Source organism: Aotus nancymaae, unplaced genomic scaffold (assembly GCF_030222135.1).
Source record: "Aotus nancymaae isolate 86718 unplaced genomic scaffold, 86718_ANA_hifiasm-v0.15.2.pri h1tg000020l, whole genome shotgun sequence".
Classification (NCBI taxonomy): Eukaryota; Metazoa; Chordata; class Mammalia; order Primates; family Aotidae; genus Aotus; species Aotus nancymaae.
In genome coordinates, this window is record NW_026988432.1 from 27724694 (window position 1) to 27730804 (window position 6111).

The window sequence follows — 6111 nt, forward strand, 5'->3', positions numbered from 1 at the left end:
CATTTGACTTCAAAATTGATGCTATCTAACCACCTGGGAAAGAATAATTGAGCCTGCAGGTGGAGTAGGGAAAATGCGGCCAGAAATCACTCCATTCTCACAGGAAAGGGAAGAAACAGCAATTATAATTGACTAAGAGCACAGTTTCCTCTGCTCAGAAGGTTTCCAAAGACTTCTAGTCCCTCCTCAGTACTTGCTGTCTGCACGCACATTGCATACTTGACTATATCCTGTCTCGAATTGCTCTCTCAATAAAAATGAGGTACCTCAATGAGATCTTCATTGTCTCAAAAGCAGGGATGTAAATTTCTATTTCTCTCCTTGTGTCTTCTACTCAGTAGAGACTGCGGGCATGATAGGTGCTCATGACTAATTGATAAAACAATAGGAAGCTTCTGCGTCTGACCCTGAATCTTATCCCAGGGGCAATCTTTAGAAACAAAAGCATATTTCCTATTTGCCTTTCTAAAGTTTTAGTCCTGTTGCTCCAGTTCCAGGCAGTCAGTCTTGGTGTGGAGACAGCTTTCTTTGTTCCACATATGAGCAAGACTTCCTGGTGGGAACTGGTGAATTCATTATATCTTGCCCCCTGCACATGTATCTCTTCCTGGAGTTGTGAGCCAAAAGACCAGAATGTAAACATTCAGAACCTCCCTTGTTTCACAATTTTTAAATTTTATCCAGAGTCAGCTTTGTCGGTATCAAAGTTTACAGGAACCAGAGTCCACAGCCTGTTGGTAAATGGGCAATCAGGAGAGCCCGTCAGTCACTTGGGAACAGCCAGGCATAAATTTTCTCCTGGCCACAGCCTCCAACGTGGCTACAGCTGTGTCCAGTACACATAGGGGTGCTTAAATAAATATCTGCTAGAGAGAAGCTAGATGGATGGATGCATGCATGGAAGGATGGATGGATGGATGGGTAGATGGATGGATGGGTGGGTGGGTGGGTGGATGGATGGATGGATGGATGGATGGATGGATGGATGAATATATGCATGATTCCTGCTTCAAGTGTCTGAAGTAGGAATCTGTAATCTGTCCATTTTTCCAACTCCTTTGGTAACTCTGATAATTGGCCAAGGATGGAGCAGCCCTCAGCCTTGTCCCCTGGCCCTGCAACTTCTGGACCTTTCACTTTGTGACTAGGAAGGGAATCAGAATCTCCCTTTTTACTGTGAGTTAACATTAGCTGAAAAACCATAGCTTGTTTACTGAGCGGAGTTTTCTAGATTCTACCATTCAGAGATGATAAGCTGTCAACTCTCAGTTTGAGCTTGCTTGGCCTGCAACATTTAAAATTAGATGATTTTTCTAAAATCTGGATTTCTGAATTTTCTTGGGAATAAAAAGACAGAGAGAGAGGAAAAGAAGTCCTGGTAGAGTTGGGTCCTTATTCTTGCAAGGCACTAGAATCAAGACCCAGAGAGAATAAATCATTTGGATGGATTCAGGTTGCTAGCCAAGGACAGACAATCCAGATTCCCCAGTGCTCATAGAACCAGATTCCCATGTCTTTTCCTGCTGCATGTTAACTATCAAAGCAGGTCAAGAAGACAGATCCAAAATGTGTTCAAGGAAAATGAAGTAAGAAGTTGGCTGATTAAAGCATGGTCATCATCATCATCACAATCATCATCACCTTAAAAAATATAGAGCATGTATTATTTATAAAGTACCCTTCTAGGCAACAGAATAAGAGACACAACAAACACCTGACAAGGATATTAAGGATTATTTCAGAATGTGTGATAATATGAAGCAATATGCTACCACACTTCCTAAAATTCCACACATGCACTAAGCAAACAGATCATTTAGTAGAAAGAAAAGAACTTGATGTTTTCTCAAAATGGATAAAAATATATCTTGGATATTATTTTGTTAGTTGATACATAACAAAATAACAAAATAAACTCAATCAGCTCAAAACTGTTAGATCCAAAGGAAACAGGAGACCTAGGCCATTTTCAAGTCATAGGCAATCTCTAAACTTTATTTTACGCCAGAAACTTCTTACCAACGTTTTGTAATGTCCAACTAAATCTTTGTTGTGAATTGCATCCCACTTCCCCCCGCCCCCAGCTGTCCCTTTCCTGCTCTTCCCTCCTCCCCAGTCCTCACTCCTGAATCAAACTCTTGATCCAGAAGGATCAGACAAACTCACTAATGTGGTTAGGCTTTGTGCCCCACCCAGATCTCATCTTGAATTATAATCCCCACAATCCCCACGTGTCAAAGGAGAGACCAGGTGGAGGTAATTGAATCATGGGAGTGGCTTCCCACATGCTGTTCTCATGATAGTGAGTTCTCATGAGATCTGTTTGTTTTGTGAGGGGCTCTTCCCTCTTCTCCTTCCTGCCATCTTGTGAGGAAGGTACTTGCTTCCCCTTTGCCTTCCGCCATGATTGTAAGTTTCCTGAGGCCTCCGCTGCCATACTGAACTGTGAGTCAGTTAAACTTCTTTCCTTTATAAATTACCCAGTCTTGGGCAGTTCTTCATAGCAGTATGAAAATGGACTAATACACTCACTAATGTTGAAATGTATGTGAATTACACAAGCGTTCGGGGTCACAACTTCCAAAGGTGCTTAAGCTTTAATGGATTTAAGAACTGCATTTGTAAGTGAGCATTTCTAAAGTGTATTAAGGCTCACAGGACACCCATACTGGAGGATATATTTTTTCCCTATGTCCCTGAAATCACTCCCACCCAACCCACATCCTTCTCTGCAGTCACCAGTCTCCCAGCAGGAGCTATACCAGCCAGGACCTGAGACAAACCCTGTCCCAGTGTCCTGCCCTATGGGCCAATGGTCCCTGGTCAGAACTTTTAACTTGCTTCCCCCAGTGCCCAGGGATTTTGATTCCAATGGGACAGTCTTGGTCCACGTTGTTAAGTTTGACAACAAACCTTTGACTTACAGGATGGCTTTTGGCAGGAGCTGACGGGCCTTATCTCTGCCCGCAGCTAAGTCATCTCATGGTAGCAAAACAGCAAAATAAGCAGATGCTGCCAGTGTCACCCAGTTTGCTGACACTTACTATTTTCAAAGCATTTCTCCATCAATTCCTCACTCCCACCAACAGCTCCTATGATAAGCATCATAAGCCCAAGTTTTCAGAGAAAAACACATGGTCCAGAAAGTTCACATGACCAGCCTTGATCCCATAGCCCAGCCGCTGTGGACTCTGGCAGGGCATCTGAGTCAGCCTCAGGAACCCTGCTTTGCAGCCTGTCCACTCTGTGGGACAATTCCAAAGGATAGCCACACACATCTGGAAAGTTCCAAGCAGGTCAGTAGCACAAGAATTTGCCCAGCTGGTTCGTGGAGGTCACCTCTACCTGGGAGGTGGTTGGTGAGCATCCACACAAAGGTACATGCCTCAGAAATGGACAGTTGGAGGCCGGGCACAGTGGCTCATGCCTGTAATCCCAGCGCTTTGGGAGGCCAAGGTGGGCAGAACACCTGAGGTCAGGTGTTCGAGACCAGCCTGACCAATATGGCCTCCCAAAGTGCTGAGATTCCAGGCATAAGCCACTACACCCAGTCATCCTCCACTCACTTCTAAGTGAGCATTTATCAAAAAATAGGCAGCAACTGCAGCAGCTGAGAACAGAAGGAGGAATTGTATTCTGGATAACTGAGGCTTCCCTCCACTGAGGGTCAGCCCAGCACCTGATACAGTGTCTAGGACTGCCTGGGGGGCAAATGAATGAATAAACCCTTTTAAAAATATGATTTTAATTCAACAATTTTTAAAATTTATTTTTAAATGTTTTACCTGTCATTGACTTGAAGCTTATAATTTAACAAATTTTAATGCACCCTATCCTAAAGTGCAGTGATACTTCTCTGCAGATAGAATTTTACAGACATATGTGGGATTCTGCATGAGGAAATACAACACCTGTTAGCTCTGTGACCCTGTGCATCCCTGCCTCTGCAAACCAGCAACAGGATGATCTGAATCTCATAGGTTGTGATGAGCAGGAAATGAGGCAGTGTGCAGAGAAGCTCTTCGTCAACTGTAAAGTACTATGTACATATTGTCATCCTATTGTTCTCTGGACAGGATCAACACAGAAAACGATCTTTTCCTAACAACTTAAGACCACTGTTCCAAGCATCAGCCACCACAGTGTTCTTTAATTACAGCTGCAAAAGACATATGAACACCGTCCTGAGTAATAGCAGAAGTGCCCTGACCTCCATACCACCCACCCCCAGAGATGCAACGCGTCTATGGGTTGGGGCACAACCCAAGGATCTGTCCCCCTAAAACATCCCTGGGTGATTCCGATGTTTCATAGCAACTGCATTTATGCATCAAACACTAGCTCTCCCCTTTCCCAAGTGAGGGACAGCATGGGTAACTGTTTATCCCCCTTCGCTCTGAATCTGTGGAATCATTATATTTTCCGTTCCATTATCACCAAGCATCCTCTGCTTGGCCTTGGGACTGTTCACTGCTTGCCACATGAGCAGCTGCCTAACTGCTGCTTCTGCAGATGACCACAGCTGCTTTCACCCCTCGGTGCCCCACCCCTCCCCCACTCTCTTCTCCAGGTCCTGCAGCTTCTCCTTTGCCCCACAGATTCTGTAAAAGAAGACTGGCCTTTGGCAGATCTCACCAACATAGCCGGAGACCTCAGTGCCCTGGGCTTCTATCTGCTGAGCAACCCCACCCAGGACTGGGCCGGTCTGGTTCAATAGTATCTCTTTCTAGTACCTGGGGAGGTGAGGGGTTGTTTGTTGGGTTGGTTGGTTTTCTCCTGGAAGGCTTTGACACAAACAGTTCATGTGACTGAATGCCTGAGAGACCAAGAGGAAAGAACAAATTGGCATTTGTAGGGGGTTATCGAGGGGGAATTCTTAGGGAAGGGAGAATCAGAGTAGGGTTTCCACAGGCATTGCTGGAGTGTTCGGCTAATAAAGCTGGCCCCGCTTCTCCAGGAAAAATGCAAAATGACTTGCAGTTGATGTTGCAAACACTTCACTAATTCATGCTAAGAGCAGAGGGGAGAGCACACTTGCAAATCCACATTTCATTTCTTCCATAACACCTATCTTCATCCTTTTGAGTTGTTGCAGACACTAATAGCCCAAAGGGAACTGAGGCTCATTGTTAAAGGCAACGCTGGCCCCAGAGAGCAAATGAACAAAGGACTCTGAGACTAGATGGAAGGTTTCCTGGATGCCCTCTTGCCTGCTCCGTGTCTTTCTGTCCCCTCTCAGCACTGCAGTCCACGTTGCTGGTGGCTTCACTGTGATCTCACAGCAAGACTGACTTGGGATACTTTGGTCCTGCAGATGAGGTCAGGTATGGATTTGCAGAACATGTGAACAGATGGTCTCTTTGTTTTCATACGGATTAGTTTGCTAGGGTTGCTGTAACAGAGAACCACAAAGTCGGGGACTTAAACAGCAGAAATTGATTGTCTCACAGTTCTGGATGCCAGAAGTTCAAAACCAAGGTGTTGGCAGGGCTGTTTCCTTCTGCAACTGTGAGAGAGAATCTGCTCTGGGCCTCTCTCCTGGCTTCCGGTGGTCTGGCAATTTTTGGTGTTCCTTGGCTTGTGGAAGGATCATTCCCATCTTTGCCTTCATCTTCACATGCCTTCTCCCTATATATGGGTCTGTGTCCAAATTTCCCCTTTTTGAAGGACATGAGTCGGATAGGATGAAAGGCCCACCATACTGCACTATGACCTCATCCTATCATAATCACTTGACATCTGCAAGGATCTCCAAACACGGTCACATTTTGAGGTGCCAAGAGTTAGGACTTCCATATATGAATTTTGGGAGGACAAAATTCAATCCATAACACTATGTAACTGACCTGGTCCTCTTTATGGACTCCCACTTGTTGAATAGTGTGTGGTGGGGAGGGGCAGGAAGATACAAGGTATAGCCAGTGTAATGGTTAATTTTACATGTTAACTTGGATGGACCATGGGGTGCCCAGATTAAGCATTATTCTGGGTGTGCCAGTGAGAGTGATTCCAGGTGAGGTTGGCATTGAATCAGTGGACTCAGTGAAGTAGATTGTCCTCCCAATGTGGTTGAGTGTATCATTCAATCCACTGAGGTCTGAATAGAACAAA